Below are 17193 nucleotides of genomic sequence, written 5' to 3' on the forward strand. Positions count from 1 at the left end.
CTAATTAATACTGCCTGATAAGTTCTGGAGAAGTGTCTGGGAGATGTTGGATCATGAAGTCTAATATCATGAGAGGATAAATCTGCAGCTGTAGTGAGCCTGAGAATCTAAGCAGCAGGGGCACTGCAGTCAGCTGTTGTCTCCTGCTGCTGTGATCTCAGCGTAAGTGAGACAGATGTGTTTATAGCTACCTTGCTTCACGTGTGCTGAAGGATATGTTTCTGCAGGAGAAGAAAACCTGATGTGTAATTGACTCCCACTGTAGCTTTTTAAATATTTGCCCAATGCTTCAGTACCTTCACACGTTCCTCATGAGCTCCAAATACTTTACCTCCCTTTCCTAGTCCACTGTCCTAGTTAAAAAACCCTACTTCCAATGATTCACTCAGAACATAAGACACTGCCAGGAAATCATTCCTGATTAAATCTTCCTACATTTCACGCTTCTTCTCAACACCATTTCATGCCATTTTGTCTCCTGTGATCTGTGCTTGCTAATCTGTCTTTTGGACTCTTACTTTATGTACATAATGGCTTGTAATCTTAACTTGATTCACCGTCCTCAAGTGTAGGAAATTTCCTGATTATTTTTCATGGTATCAAAAGCCATAGTTGGATCATGTTTGTTTCTTCCGTAAATGTTGACTTATCTGGGTTATACTTGTTACAACAGCCACTTTCACCTGTATGGGGTGTGTCATTCCAGTTTGGAGTACTATACCAGATATTTGGAAAATCAGTGTTGGAAAAATAAGACTGTTTTGCTTCAAGGAGTCCTGTATGCTTCAAGCCAAAATTCTTGTTTACCAGGTGAGGAAAGTCAGAACAGAGCTGGTGCGCTTGTTCAAGGTCGTTCAGAATAGGAACTTGACCACCCAGACACCCAGTTGGGGCTCTTTTTGCTAGAGAGTGCTCTTTCACTGATAAGGTTCAGGCGCAGCTGCATTGGCTGGCAATTAACTCTGCCAGGTCGAATCTGAGCATGTTCCATAGCAAGCACTGCGTGATAAAAAAGGAGACGGAATTTGACCGGTATAGGCTGAAATTAAACTGAAAGGAATATGGCATGGCTATTTAAAAGTGTTTAATTTTATAAAACCCAGCAGATCAAAGTAATTATAGAGCAATAAAAGGTGAGTTAAAGCCTCCGATGGACGCAAGGAAGAGATAAGGCTAGACTTTTCAGAACAGCCACTGTTCTTCCTACAAAACATTTTCTGGTTTTGTTTTCTATTGTCTAGTTCTTATGAAACTGGCTGGGTTGCAAACAAAGCCGTGTTAATATAATGTGGATGCAATTTATTCATGAGTACATCTGTCCTTTCACAAGGAAAAATGCATCTATTTAAACAATACCGATGTTACCCTAAAATTTGAAAGTTTTATGCTTATGTGTGTTAAATTATCCTTATATTGAGAAGCTGGAATTTTAATCAATTGATATTTATTTATAAATTTGTAAGTTTTCTCCCTTTAGAATATACACTGCAGAAATACAAAAGGAGGAATAAAAAAATCAGTTGTTAAGAAATCTTACTGCCAATACAAAATATAATTTTCATATTCTAAATGTAAGAATTACTTTTTAAAAAAAAGTCCTTTAAAGCTAGGGGTGATGCCAAGTAGATGTAAGGTCACAATATGAGTACCATATTTCATTTACAAGCAACAAGTTTGAGAAATGCTGGGATTTTTTTTTAATTGAGAGTTACTGATAAACAGAAAATTCAGTGTTTTTAGAAAAATTATAAAACTGTTCAATCCTCTGCTTTTAGAGACTAAAACAACAACAAGAAATAGCAATTTCAGTTTTATACAATGGCTATTTAATAAAGAAGAAATTAAGTGGGAGAGGGAAAGGAAGAAAGTGTACTCAGAGTTGGGGAGAAGAGCTGAAAAGCAGTGGTGGAGAGATGTCAAGGATAAAGAAACTGAGATGCAAAAAGAGGCAGAAATTCAGAGACACACAGAGGCTGAGATGGATCTTCAGGGAATAAATGAAATCCAGCCTGAAGAGTTTTAAATCTCCAACCTTTCTAGCATCAAGTTGGAGAACTAGATTTCAAATTAATGATAAGAAAGTTTATTTTAGCTTTTATTTCCTTAAGTTTGCTAGTAGTACTACCTTTGGGGAGCAGACTTTCTTACAGGGAAGAAAATCAGAATATTGCTTATTTTAAACTCTTTTCTGGATCATCACCTTCCTAAAGAAATTCTTAAAATAATCTTAAATACTTTCTAGCTTTTGGTAGTATGAGTGTGTGGGGAATGTGGACATCGATGTTGATGTGATCACTAGGTACTTGGTGCAAGGACTGGATAAGAGCAAGGCAGAGGTTAGGGCTGGTTTATAAACCAAGGCTTCCTTCCCCTGGCTCAATGCTGAGCTCTGGGATGAGAGTAGGGGGTGGCACCTGTTTGACTTTGCCTTTAGGTAAGTCATTTGCTCAGTTTTGATGAATGTAATGTTTTGCCTTTGCTTTTAATAAAGCTGTGGGGAAACAAAACTGTATTAATATAGATATAAGTACTTTCAACTCTTAGGAAGAAAGAAGTTAAAACAGGCTATAAATAGTAATATAGTAACACTTTAGGACTTTTTAAAATTAAGCACTCACTATTGCTCCCTTTTTACTTACTGTTCAAACCTCTAATTTTCTTTTCTCCTTCTGAAAGATACAGAAAAGTTGACCCTGCATAATCATCACCCCTTCCATCCTGTCTGTAATTTATAATGTATATATTTAAAGTTTTGTATACGTATAAATGCATTGTGTATAAGTAAACTTTTGATACACATATACACATATTTTTTCTGAAGGAGAAAATGTGCTGCAAGCTGAGTCCTCTTTAAGATGCTTTTGCTCTTTGAAAGAATTGACAGTGCATCAATGAGGGATCAGTGAAGAAATGATGCATCATCTTAAGTAGGAAGTGATTTAATACAGAGAACTAGATGTTGACAAAAAGTAGACACTACGTTCCAGGAATGAGCTCCTAGGAGAACTTTTACCTTTAAGACCTGCACTTGTATTGTGGTTTCCAGACACATTCTGTGGCTGCAATCCAGGGTTTGGAGGCCAGCACTGGTGGGAAGTGCTGCAACTACAATAGCTTCTATCTCCTGTAAAGGAGAAGGGATATTGGTGAAATGAACAGAAAAATCCATTTCTAAACATTTGCTTCCTGATAAAAAGAGTGGAAGGGGGAAGGCAGAGAACTCTTGTCTCATTTCTCCCCTCCAAATTTCACATATCCTAACTTACACTGAGAAAGTAGCTTGAAGAGAATGAGGGAAGTGCAGTTGCCACATCTCCAGCCAAGAGAAAGGAACAGAAATGAAGAATACCAGTTCACATCATCTACCACATAGAGATGCCATTAAATGACCCAGTGAAGGAGGGCTCTGAGATCACACTTTGATCCTCCATCCTCCTCAGGGATACTCTGATGCATGAGCAGAAGTTACACTGCAGTTGGTGTATTTCATTTCTGTTCCCTTGAAATAAAAAAGGCATAATCTTAAAAAAAAAAAAAAAGAATGAAATGTTACTTCACATACACTCTGATTTATGCACTTAAATTTTTTTCACAAAATAATTTCTAATCAAAACACTGATAAAAGGAAAAAATGATTGGAGAAGGAGATAGCAACTAAATTTATTCCTATGAGTTTGAATCATTCATAGTAAAGTTGAGAATTTTAGAGTAGATGGGTTATCTGATGGTGAAAGTTGAGTAGAACTCACATGCTAACGTATAACTTCTTTTACTGTTACCCTAGAGTGAAAAGTATCACTTGGAAAGAGTATCATATATGAATGCTTTTCAGACTATTAATGAAGATGAAACATAATATTTCATCTCTGTAGCAAAGCAACTTTATGGTTTCTCTGAAAAATATCTTCTTTGATCAGTGAAGCATCTTAATTATTGCTAGTGTAGGAAACCCTGCTAGAAGGATTGGTGTTTGTGAACAAGGGATCCCTAACAAACTTGTGATAAAGAACAATAATTCTGAGGGAAGACAACGTTGTGGGTGGCATAAAATAAAAACAGAACTTTGTTCTTAAATTCCAGGAGGGCCACTAATTAGAACCTCTTGTAAGAGAAAGTTTTTACTTTTAATGAGTGATATTGTGTTTCTGGTGACATTTTCAAAGTGTTTTAAGGTATAAAAAATTTCAAGTTACATTAAAATAAAAATTTTAATAGCATTTTTTGTGTATTTTAATATCAACTTTTTTTTTGCTTCCCAGATATAGATCTCTGAATATTAATTGATCACCTAACTCAGTAGACTGCTATATGAGTTAGAGCATTAAAAAAGAAAATCCTGATATATATATGAATCTTTAAGCCTTATTTCCAACCTTCAACCAAATGAATTCTTGTAAATATTAAAACATTTTAGTCCATGGCATCATCTCCAATTAATCTACCTTTGACACTACTTGACCATCTCTGTGCATCCATCTACCATAATGGAGATAAATGGATGGTCACTCTTGAACAGTCAATGATGCTTTAATTGAAGCACTTGCCCTGTTAATCTAGCTCCAATGTCCCATTATAGTGTAGAATGAATGTTCTCGCATAGCAGTTATCCAAGTCGCGATTTTGTTTCCTTGTAATCATTTGCAATTGTGTTTGAAATAAGCCATAATGCAATTTTCTCAATTTAATATGATCTATTTTTAGTGGTGCAAAAGCTTTGATTACAATTTTTATTTTATCCCTTAGTATAAGATGGGCATCCATGTTTAATCATATTCACAGGTTACCTCAATGAATACAAATATGCTACAATATCTTTAAATAAACAAATGTCAATATGTTCCAAGGTAACTGAAGTAATTGCATATTGATAACTTATTATTGTAAGTCATGGTCTTTAAGAGAAAATGCACTTGTATTTTTTAAAAAGGGGCAATACTATAGTCTATTTTAAGATGATAGTCTTCTGTTTCAAGTACAGACATAATATCACTAATATAGCTGGAAGACCCTATGAATAGATAAAAATACAAAATATAAACCTGAGAATAACCTTATGTTGTCATCTTTTGAAACTGGATGAATGTTATGAGCATCTTAGCAGAGCTAATGTGAAATCGCCATTATCTGTGACAGATGCTTAGAACCTCCATCCACTCTCTAGCCAAAGCAGATAACAGGAGCTAAAGCCATTATCCTGCACTTTTTGGTAACTAGATATTTTCAGATTTTGTATGGAGGCTTATTGTAGTGTGCAAAATGCTTCAGGAAAAAGCATTGTCCCCTTTTCTAAAGAGGATAAAAATTTCATGGAATGGATGGGTGTGAATAACAGGGCATTTGTTTTCTGTGATCTGAATTTTTATCAAATGAGTGGGTTGTCATCTGGATCACCATGCTGCACACTTCCAGGGGGCGTCACTTAAATTATATCGTACATGGTTAAGGCCCTCATCCGGGGAAGGCAATGGCACCCCACTCCAGTACTCTTGCCTGGAAAATCAAATGGACGGAGGAGCCTGGTACGCTGCAGTCCATGGGGTCGCGAAGAGTCAGACATGACTGAGCGACTTCACTTTCACTTTTCACTTTTATGCATTGAAGAAGGAAATGGCAACCCACCCCAGTGTTCTAGCCTGGAGAATCCCAGGGATGGAGTCGCACAGAGTGGGACACGACTGAAGTGACTTAGCAGTAGCAGCAGCAAGGCCCTCATCACCTCGCACTGTGCACATCAGTGTGGCCTCTCAAGGTCGCTGTGGATGTCACTATCTTGGACACATTCTCAAGGGCAAAAGTCAGCTAGGAAGACACTCAGATGAGGTGACGAAAACAGTGTTCCTAGTGTGAGCTGTTTGCTGAAAGAATGAGGACTTTGTTTTGGCGGGGGGTGTGTAGTGCATAATCTTCTCAAAATGAAGTATCTCATTATAATTGAGTACTGATCCTAAATATAAGAACCAAATTTTAATCTCAAGTTTACTACCAGTTTCAGTTCAGTCACCCAGTCATGTCCAGCTGAGTGATACTAGTTGGGTTAGTACATATCTTGGTCTTACTAGTTTCCTCTGTAAAATGTGGAATTTGATTACATTAAGGGTTTGCAAACGTTCTATTATAGTGGAACCCCTAAGCAAGATTCAGCTGGAAAGCAATTAGATCGCCTGATTGAATTTCCTTTGGGTAAGTTCTGGAATCTGAAAGAGAACTTCAACCCTTGTTCTCCTCAGTAAGTATGAAAAAGGATCAGCTGATGAACCACCAAAGTGATATTTTTTCTTCATACTCAGATTATATATGAAGTACTATCTCATACCTATTTTGTACTTATTTTCAGAATATATATGAGATGTCATATTCTAAGAATTTTGAAGAACTCCTAAAGTTACTATTTCAAAGAGGCTCTGGAGTTGAAGAGTTCTGGCCACTCACTTGCTAGCTGTTAATCCTTGGGGAAGTTAAACTTTCTTAATTTGTATGTAGTGAAAAGGTAATCCATATACTGGTATATTTGGGAGCATCGAATAAGATAATACATGCAAAATGTTCAGTAGAATTTTTGGCCCAAATTATGGCTCTTATTCTATGCAAAAATTACTGGGAGAATATGTGTCTACTCAGAAAAAGGATGTGTCTACTCAGAAAAAGAAAGGAATGACAAGAGCTCTAGCTTCTTAGGCCTGAACCAACTTCCTTTCCCCAGGGGGTGCTTTACAGGAATAGAGCTTCCTTTGGGATGGAGTCAGTTTTATCAGAGTACTCATGTAGGAAGAAAGAGGATACGCATTAACTTGGAAGAAAGATGCCCCAAAGGATAAAGTGGGGGAAGGTGAAAATATTTAACTTTAACCCAAGTCTTTTTCCTCCCATTAGGTAGCTAACTCGTGAATATTTGCTGTTTTGCTAGTAGTGTTCTAAGTGCTTTACATGGATTATTTCATCTAATCCTGGCAACCCTGTGATGTAGGTGTCTCTATACCTGTTTATAGAAATAGTTGAGCTGACACCAGAGCCCATACTATTTAGTACCATACTCTAGTGCCTTTTGTATTTGAGATCTTCTTCCATTTTGGAGGGAGAATAAAAGGTGAGAGAGAGAAGAAAAACTTGAGGTTTCCCATTGGGCTTTTATTTTTTAATTTATTTTTAATTGGAGGATAATTGATTTACAATGTTGTGTTGGTTTCTGCCGTACAGCTGAATCAGCCGTTAAGTATACATATTTCCTCTCCCTCTTGGACCTCCCTCCTACCCACCCCCATCCACTCCTTGAGGTTGTCACAGAGCACAGTTTGGGTTCCCTGTGTTACAGAGCAACTTCTCATAGGCTCTCTATTTCACATGTGATGATGTGTATGTTTCAGTGTTCCTTTCTCAATTCGTCCCACGCTCTTCTTCCCCCACTGTGTCCACAAATCTGTTCTCTATGCATCTCTATTCCTGCCCTGCAGATAGGTTCATCAGTACCATCTTTCTAGATTCCGTGTATATGCATTAATATGATATTTGTTTTTCTGACTTACTTCATTCTATAACAGGCTCTGGGTTCATCCACCTCAGTTCAGCCGACACATTCATTCCTTTTTATGGCTGAGTAATACTCAATTGTGTATATGTACCAGAAATTCTTTATCCATTCATGTCTTGATGAACATCTAGGTTTCTTCCATGTCCTGACTATTGTAAATAGTGCTGCAATGAACATTGGGGTGTGTATGTCTCTTAATTATGATCTTTAATATATATAGGGAAAAATATTAATGTATCACCTATGTTCCAAAGTGAATATATCTAGGGTAGTGTGGTAAATTTGAACCATTTACAGTAGTACTAATATCTATTAGAACTTTATGATGAGTAGTATATACTTCCTTGTTTTCTTGATTTTGGACTTGACTCTGTGATATGGTTTTGCCGATGGCACGTTGATGAATGTAGTATGTAAAAAGCTTGGAATTTCAGTTGAGCTTCCTTTTATGCTCCTGTATTTCTTTATGAGAGGAATTTGCCTTGGACAGTTGCTGCTGGAGCACATCTGAACACAACCTGCAACCTAAAGCAAATCCCACTGAGTCCCAGCCTGCACAAGCCACACACCAGCAGATGTGGGTTTATGAAACTAAACACTGTATGCCATGGAGGTTTGTGTGGTTGTTAGGCAGGGTAATTAATGGTTGAGTGTAATTTGTAGCTATTACTGTGATCTCATTAAATAATAAAATCCTTTTTCAAAATTTAATGTGAAAACTCAGCTTTTCTGCCCCAAAGTTATACCAATGAAGCATTTACTCAGCTTAAAAACAATTTGTGTTTGCTTCCTAATTACTTATGTCTAATTTGAGAATGAATGCGAAATTGGGATGATGAAAAAGAAGGGGTCAATTTGTGGCACTTGAGAAGGCAAAACCAATGTATATATGATATTAAAATAGCAAGCAAACAATAGTGAAAGGATAAATATCTATTAAATATCTATTTATGTTAAATAAATATTAAATAATAGACTTAAATTGAGTGATTCAGAAATAAGTTGGTGGGAATAGTTGAAAATTTCTATTTTCAATTGCTGCTTATTGAGCACTTCTCTAAATTTTGCTTTACAGATGTTTACTCCCTACATAATCTGAATATGTATATCCTTTAATTTTTTGGAACCAAGTGTTTGTAAAAGTTAAAAATCTGTCTTGAAATGAGAGAATTCAATGGAGGATTATCATCACCACACTTTATAGTTACATTCATTCCCACAACAGTAATTTATGTATCTGTTTGAAAAAGATGTCACTTAAAGTTCAAGTTGATTCACATCTCAGACTTCTTAGGGTTAGGTGTGCGTGGAGTGTTGGCAACAGGGGTGTTGATACCATTGTTTATGGTGTGTGTGTGTGTGTGTGTGTGTGTGTGTGTGTGTAGTGGTCTTTTATGCTTAGAGACTGGTGGGAAGACAGAGGAAAAAAAAATTAAACTTCAAAGATTCTTTCTGTATAGGCAGACATTGTGGAGGAGGTCTAAACTGACCTACATAAAAATGTGGGTGAATTTGGGTCAAGGTATCTTTAGTAAGGGCAAATTAAATAAGAGAGATGTTAGAGTAACCAAAAATTTTGTCTAATATTAAAATTTTTGTGTGTCTCATGTAAAACTCTAAACCTTTAGTAAAGTCTGCAACTAATAGAAATGACACTCTAATAATTTTGGGGGGGTTGGGGAGAATGGCGATTAAGAATGAGCTAAGGTCTATACTGTCTGAATAAAAGAGTAGAAAAAAGATATCTGTGGGGGGTGGTATGAGAGATTTAAAGTTTAGTGGAAACATTACTTACCTACGAGGCATTGATTCTTAGCTGAAGTTGGATTCACCTGGGGGAGTTTAAAAAAAAAAATCATGCTTTTTGTCTTGCCCCTAGATATTCTAATATAATAAGTCTGGATTGTGGGAATGTTTAAAAAGCTTTTTGACATGATTTGAGTTTGTATCTGAATTTGACTATCACTACTCCTTTCTGTAGCAAAAGTCTCTACCTGGCTACATGCTAAAATCATCTGTGAGTAACAAATACCAACTGTGGTAGCATTCTTTCTTAGAGATTTTTCTTTAAATACTCTGGGATGAAGGTTAGCTTTCATTTAAATACTCTGGGATGGAGGCTAGCTATCACATTTTCAAAGCTTCTCAGGTTATTGTCATGTATAACCCAGAGAACAATCAGATGTGGTCCTCAGAACATTGGAGTGGCTCTATTAAGAATCAAGGGGAGCTCCAGTGAGAAGGGGAGGCTGGAGGGATAGGAAGAGGGAGATACAGACATAGGACCATTTTCAGGAAGATAAAACCTTTATTCCAGTCTGGTTATAAGGTTAGAACTCACACATCCAAAAATCTATGGATGCTTACAGAGCAACAAGGAAGCAACAAGCTATGCCATACCTCATCTGAATTCATGGATGCTATGAGCCCAGGATGACACTGACTTGCAACTGATCATATGAAAATGAGCCTTTGGAAATAATTCCCATAGTTCAGGGCTGTTGTGTTGCCAGATTTTGTAAATAAAAATTCAAGGTACTAAATTAACTTAGAATTTCAGATAAATACTCTTCAGTATGACTATGTCCTGGGCAATTGAAGGATAGTGAAGGACAGGGAAGCCTGGTGTGCTGCAGTCCGTGGCATCGCAAAGAGTTGGACATGACTTAGTGACTGAACAACAAGTGTCCTGGGCAGTTGAGGTGTATTTCCACTAAATGTTTCTCTGAAATTCAAATTTAACTCTGTGCCTTGTATTTTATCAGGAAACCCTGGGATTAAAGAGTTTGAGTTTGGTATTTAAACCTTAAGGGATAAAGGGATGGTGCTAACTCAGAATGGGTTGAGAAAACAACTACTGTATGTAGGAGAACATGTTAAATTCCGTGGAAGTGTCTTATTAATAAAAGTTTTTCCCGTGGGCTTTCAGGAATTTAGGATATACTAATACAATAACAAGTGTAAGCAGTGAAACTTCCCAAGAGTTCTAACCTACTATTTAACTTGACGTTTTAAATCGCATGGTTCTGTGTCAAAACAAGAGTACCAAAAATATAAAAACATGTGTGGAAGATGATTTTAATCATTTTTTAACTTTGCAAAATTCACATTTGTTCCCCCCATGGCCAATACATATTCAATTTGTAGAAAAAGACTTTGGTCTTCCTTAAAAGGTAAAACAGAATTACAGTCCCTATCCTCAGCTTAACTCAGTAACAGTCAAGTTAAGCTTGTTGCTTTTCATCTTTCATGGGACCTTTCACCTCAACTGTGTAGAAATTCATAGATTGAATAAAGGCATGCAGTTAGTGAACATAAGAGGTAGTCACTGATTAGAAGAGAACAGTGTTGAAGATTTAGTCTTGGATGTGTTTAAAAAAACACACCTTAAAACTTCTAAAACATTGAAAAATTTGTTCCTCTGAACTAATCAGGAATATAATTGTAAGATATTTGTATATGTATTTTTTAATTTGAATGTTATATTGCATATATTTCTTATAACTGAATGATTCTCTTTAGAAAGTAAAGTGGATTATAAAGATTCAGCTCAGTTCAGTTGCTTAGTCATGTCTGACTCTGCGACCCCATATGTTAAAATTCATTGATACTGAGGACTAAATGACAATAAAATATTATTGATTAGTCCATCAGAAGTCATTTAACATTTGATATTTACACACCAGTCCAATTTTTAATTAGAACTGCTGAAAGTATGAAAGGAGAAAAAAAAACTGGATTGTATATATGTTTAGAAATCTGGGTAGGAAATTGCAAATCTTGGGAACACAGGTGGTGGTTTTATTTCTTCTAATTGAAGGTCAGGACTTTGGAAGATAAAGAAGGAGCTGAGAAGAGAACAGCTGGCTCTGTAGATGGTGTTGAACAGAATTTAGTTTTCTGGACCATGATGCATGGTACTAAACTAATGCTCCTGGCAAAAGAGAAAGTACATCTAATGAAGAGTGGGAAGAACAAGCTTGGCAAAAGATTTGCTGACCGGAAAAAGAAGGCATTGATATATGAGCAGGGTAGAAAAACGGATCAAACAAGCTGTTAAATTGTACCCTATGGAGGGAAATAAGCTGACTTAGGAAAACTAAAAATAATGGAAGATGAGTAGTAAATCAAGAGAAGGTAACAGGAAAGACGATAAAGGAGAAATATTTCTCCTGGTGGTTTCATGTATTTACACCTGTATTCAGATAATATAGGTAATGATAATATTTAAGGAAAAGTATTATTTGAAATTTTTCCTTATGACTTAATGGGGATGAAAACTTTGGCCAAGTAAAGCTATTTGACCCTGAAATTCCAGTTCTTACTGCTTCTAGCAAAGAAACTATAGAACAGAGGAACGTAAGGTAGGATCTGATGAATTGGCTAGTAAATTCCCTGGTAAGAGACTCAGGAAAGGGCTAGTAGTGATTCTTTGTTGAACAATTAAAAGTACTGTAGGAAAAGAAAATTGGAAAGTTGCAAAGGAAAGTTTTGGTTTCTCCCTTTTCCCTCCCACTTAGGCTGTGATGTATTTACAACAAATTTCAAAAAACCCAGGGTTTGTAGAACTCCAGACCCCTGTGATAGATAACGTAGAGAAGTTGTTGATGACTGATCCAATAGTGGAAGATGTGGTGGTGGAAATGGACAGATATGGAATTAGGCAATTTCAGCTCTTTTATGTCTCTTATGGCCTGCTGTGGGCTTGGTAGATGTCAAAATCTAGCATGGAAAATTTAAGACTTTTCCCCCCATAGCTGAGCTTAATTTATATTCTGAATTTCTTGCTCTCAATACTAGAAAAATTGGTCTGCTCTTATCCAGGTAGATAGTCACTCCACAATAATGATTTCTTAGTCTTTTGGGGTGGAAACTACAGCAAAGTTGGTGATCAGTCATTTAAGATTTAAAACTGTCACTTCAGGATTTACGGAACCTGTTCACCTACCTCTCAGGCCTTGCAGTTGTTTTGCAGGTGCTTGGAGTTACCTGTTGCTGTACTGTCAGTGGGGGGAGAGATATCCTCTTGGGGCCTTTCCTTCCTCTTTCTGACATGTGCAGTCCAGTCATGGTCATCACTTTTCAGTGTCCATCTCTACATTTGCATGGATGGCCAACCAATTTAGTGTCAATCTGTAATGCCTGTCCTGCTTGCTAACTTTCTCTGTGTTAACATTCTTATATACTTAAAGGCAGGGGTCAGGTCAAGCAGATCTCTTGTGCTTTTCTTGGGATTTTAGGCTCATGGCCATCAAAACTCCTCTACTTCTGTTACATTTCATTTATCTTTATTTTTCTTTGCCCATGCCATTTTGGTTGGGGTAGGGGAACATGAGTGGATTTTCTTGAAGATCTCCAGTCACACAGTTTTCTACTCTTGGGTGTCCAAATTTAAGAGTTCCCATCTCACTCACAATCCAGGCCTAAATAAGGGCGCATTGTATACCACTATGTACACCAATGTCTATTTTTGTCTTCCAACTTTCTTTCTTCTTCCTCTTTTAGTAGCTAACGTGTCTTTGTTGAGGGTGGTAAGTAAAACACTTGCTTAGCATTTCCTCCCCCAAATTTTCTTCAAATTAGACTCCTTTAATACTTTAAAACCCTAAAATTGATTATTGTACTCTTTTCACCTTTATATTCATCATTGAAACACTATTCAATAGAGATGCTTCAAGATTTGATGATACTTAACATTGAAGAAAGAAACATAATATTTCATAATCATACTATAAGAGGTATATTTAAATAAAGGTGAATTATATTCTGATAAATTTATATTAAAGTGTATTAAAGTATATTAAATTATATTAAATTGTATTAAAGTGATTGACAAAGCTCTTTATTATCATACTTGCCTATAATATAAACATTCCAGAAAAACATATTTATTGGAAAAAGCAAAAGTTTGTTATATTTTCTACAAGTTTTTCTATCAACAGTGGAGTTGCCTGTAAAACAGAATTAGTAAACTACACCTATTTCATGAAGTTTTTCCAATGATTACATGATAAAATATCTATCCTAGTGCCTAAAATGTGCTAAGTACTCAATATGTGTTAGTAGCTATTTTTATACTTTCTTTCTAATCTTGATCTTGGGTAAAAACACATTCTAGATGAAGAGAAATAAATGAATATGAAATCTTCACAGATTGTTGGGACAAATTGTATTTTCCTCATTTTCACTAACCTTCAAGAGTTTTTGACACACAGGAGTGTTTAAGTGAATGCAAGAATATTTCTTAATCTGTTTTCTATTTCTTTACCTGTTGCGTTTCCTTCCATGTCTAACAAAAACATCTGTGTCTAAGAAGTCATGAAGGAAGAACATTTTAGGAAAGAAAGAGAAAAATGTTTATTTAAGTGCTTGTTGGCATTTGGGAATTTAATTGTCATATACTAATCTGTGATATGGCTTCCCTGGTGGCTCAGATGGTAAAGAATCCACCTGTAATGCATGCTGCTGCTGCTGCTGCTAAGTCGCTTCAGTCGTGTCCGACTCTGCGACCCCATAGACGGCAACCCACCAGGCTCCGCCGTCCCTGGGATTCTCCAGGCAAGAACACTGGAGTGGGTTGCCATTTCCTTCTCCAATGCATGAAAGTGAAAAGTGAGAGTGAAGTCACTCAGTCATGTCTGACTCTTTGGGACCGCATGGACTGCAGCCCACCAGGCTCCTCTGTCCATGGGATTTCCCAGGCAAGAGTACTGGAGTGGGTTGCCATCACCTTCTCCGTGTAATGCATAAGACCTGGGTTTGATCCCTCGGTTGGGAAGATCCCCTTTAGGAGGTCATGGCAACCCATGCCAGTATTCTTGCCTGGAGAATCACTATGGATGGAGGAGCCTGGCGGGCTATATTATAGTCCATGGGATTGCAGAGTTGGACTTCACAAATAGTTATGGTTTATAGAAGGATGAATCTGGTGGCAAGGCTTCTTTAATGTGCCGATGGGATAATGTTTCACTTCAGTTCAGTCGCTCAGTCGTGTTTGACTCTTTGCGATACCATGAACTGCAGCACACCAGGTCTCCCTGTTCATCACCAACTCCTGGAGTTTACTCATACTCATGTCCATTGAGTTGGTGATGCCATCCAACCATCTCATCCTCTGTCATTCCTTTCTCCTCCCGCCTTCAATCTTTCCCAGCATCAGGGTCTTTTCCAGTGAGTCAGTGTTTCGCATCAGGTGGCCAAAGCATTGGAGTTTCAGCTTCAGCATCAGTCCTTCCAAAGAATATTCAGGACTGATTTCCTTTAGGATGGACTGGTTGGATCTCCTTGCAGTCCAAGCGACTGTCAAAGAGTCTTCTCCAACACCACAGTTCAAAAGCCTCAATTCTTTGGTGCTCAGCTTTCTTTATAGTCCAACTCTCATATCCATACATGACTACTGGAAACCACAGCCTTAACTAGATGGATCTTTGTTTGCAAAGTATTGTCTCTGCTTTTTAATATGCTGTCTAGGTTGGTCATAACTTTTCTTCCAAGGACTAAGCATCTTTTAATTTCATGGCTGCAGTCACCACCTGCAGTGATTTTGGAATCCCAAAAAGTCTGCCACTGTTTCCACTGTTTCTCTATTGCCATGAAGTGATGAGACTGGATGCCATGATCTTTGTAATGTTTCACTTACATGAAACTAAATGACACTAAGATATTCTCTAAGCATCTACTGTTTTCATTATAATTTGTGACTTTTCTGAATCTCAGTGGACCTGGGGTGTTGCTGAAGTAGAGGAGTTTCTGTGTGAAAGTGAAGGTGGCTGCTGGCAACAAGTGCTTTTTAGTAGAGCATGGTAGCAAAGTAAATTATTTCTTCTCTGGGAATTCTAGCTATATTGAGATGGGTGCCCAATATGCTATTGCCTGGACAATAATAGATGCTGTGGCTGGGAAAAATGTTACATGTGATAGACTTGGTGAACTGAAACACAAAATGCAATCACAAGATAATTTGAGATTTTTTTCTATAATTTATAGTCATAATACCACTAAATTATATGTAATTATTTCACTTGAAAGTAATTTAATTAAATGGGGGTGACTTTTAAAAATTAAAGCAATATATGCTATTGTAGCTAATACTATATAGAAATATATGATAAAAAATAGTACTTCCCACTTTTAGCTTTACCGTGCAGAAATATTATAGATTAAAATTTGAGCTGTATCTTCCAACATAGCATGCAGAACTATAATATATATGCTGCTCTATAACCTGATTCTTCACTCAGTAGATTATGTACTTAGTTTATATCAGAATATGTAGCTCTATCTGATCATTTTAGAGGCTCCACAGCATTTCGTTGTTTAAAAACCACAATTTAGTTAACTAGTTTAAAGTGGGGGTTCAGCTAGATTATTTCTAATTAAATTTTTGCTTCATGTTTCAGTGAATATTTTTCTTTCATGTATATTTGGTGAACTTGTACATGCGTTTCTCTGGGCTAAATTCTTGGGAGTAGAAATATTGGGTCCAAGGGAGAAGCATATATAAAAACTTGAGTCATTATCAATTGACTTCTAGAAGATTGATAAACTTTTCAATCACAGTAGCAGGATATGAGAATGCCAAATTCCCTTTAACTTGTATTTATGTGCTATTATGCTCAGATAATTTTCAGTGGAACAATATTTTTCAAAGATGGCTGATTAGATTTATTAAGCTGTTCTGAGTTTTTCCTTCAAAATATCTGAAAGCAAAAGAACACACTCTGGTAACCCTTTCTACATTTTAGGTATTTTTCTAAAGTTTTGTTAATTTGTTAAAAGAATTAAAGTATGGTATTAAAATGTAGGTGGAAAAAAGGCCACCTTTTCAAAAATACTAGAGACTGAATAGTTTGATAATCTTTGTTATTAAGTCAGATAAATGTTTTCCTTAAGAATAACTTAGTTCTTAAAATTTCAGGATCGGTGTTTTTTTATTTTTTAGTGAATTTGGAAGAACATTAAAATAAAATGTTGCTTTCTTTTCTAACACAAGCAAGTCTTAAGGAATTTGTGTTCTACATATGTCTAATTATTTTCCTTTGAAAACAATACATTGGGTTGTAATTTTCCTGTCTAATCAAAAAAGTAAAATGTAGGAAAGGAAATGACAACTAGTCTGTGTAAGAATTTTTGCGAATTGTGAAAGAATAGTTGCATATCATACATAACTAGTTCAGCCATTTCTCTACATTAAACATTTTTAATACCTCTGGGTAAACTTGCTGCTTATTGTTTTGTATAAGTGCAATAATTCTGCAAAAATAATCTTCTTGACATTGTACTGCTAAATATACTTTTCATTGATGTACTCAGTTATACAATCCACACAGGTATGAGCACATGTGTTAACTGCTTCTGATATTTCATTTGCTTTTATATTTTAGCAATGAAAATGGGAATTTGATGAAAAAACCCAACATGATCAGGTAGCTACCTCCTATTTATTTTGAGTTTCACGTTTTTTAAATCTTAACAAACATTAGAAAGGTAACAGGTCCTTGGGATAAACACCTCAGTAAACTTGGTTGTGATTGTGCAGTGTGGCACAACTTTGGGTACAATTGCTAAAGGATAGAAATGATATACATTGAAGAGGAGTTCTTTTCAGGATCACATATCTGCTACAACTGTCATATAAGCGAGAGAGAAAATCATGTTTAGAATTTGTT

General features: G+C 36.3%; 1 pseudogene; it reads right to left on the reverse strand.

Moving 5' to 3' along the window:
- Positions 1–844: 844 nt before the first annotated feature.
- Positions 845–17193, reverse strand: part of LOC136162959 (phosphatidylinositol N-acetylglucosaminyltransferase subunit P pseudogene) — a 95213-nt pseudogene continuing 78864 nt past the window's right edge.

The sequence above is a fragment of the Muntiacus reevesi genome, chromosome 3, assembly GCF_963930625.1.
Source record: "Muntiacus reevesi chromosome 3, mMunRee1.1, whole genome shotgun sequence".
Classification (NCBI taxonomy): Eukaryota; Metazoa; Chordata; class Mammalia; order Artiodactyla; family Cervidae; genus Muntiacus; species Muntiacus reevesi.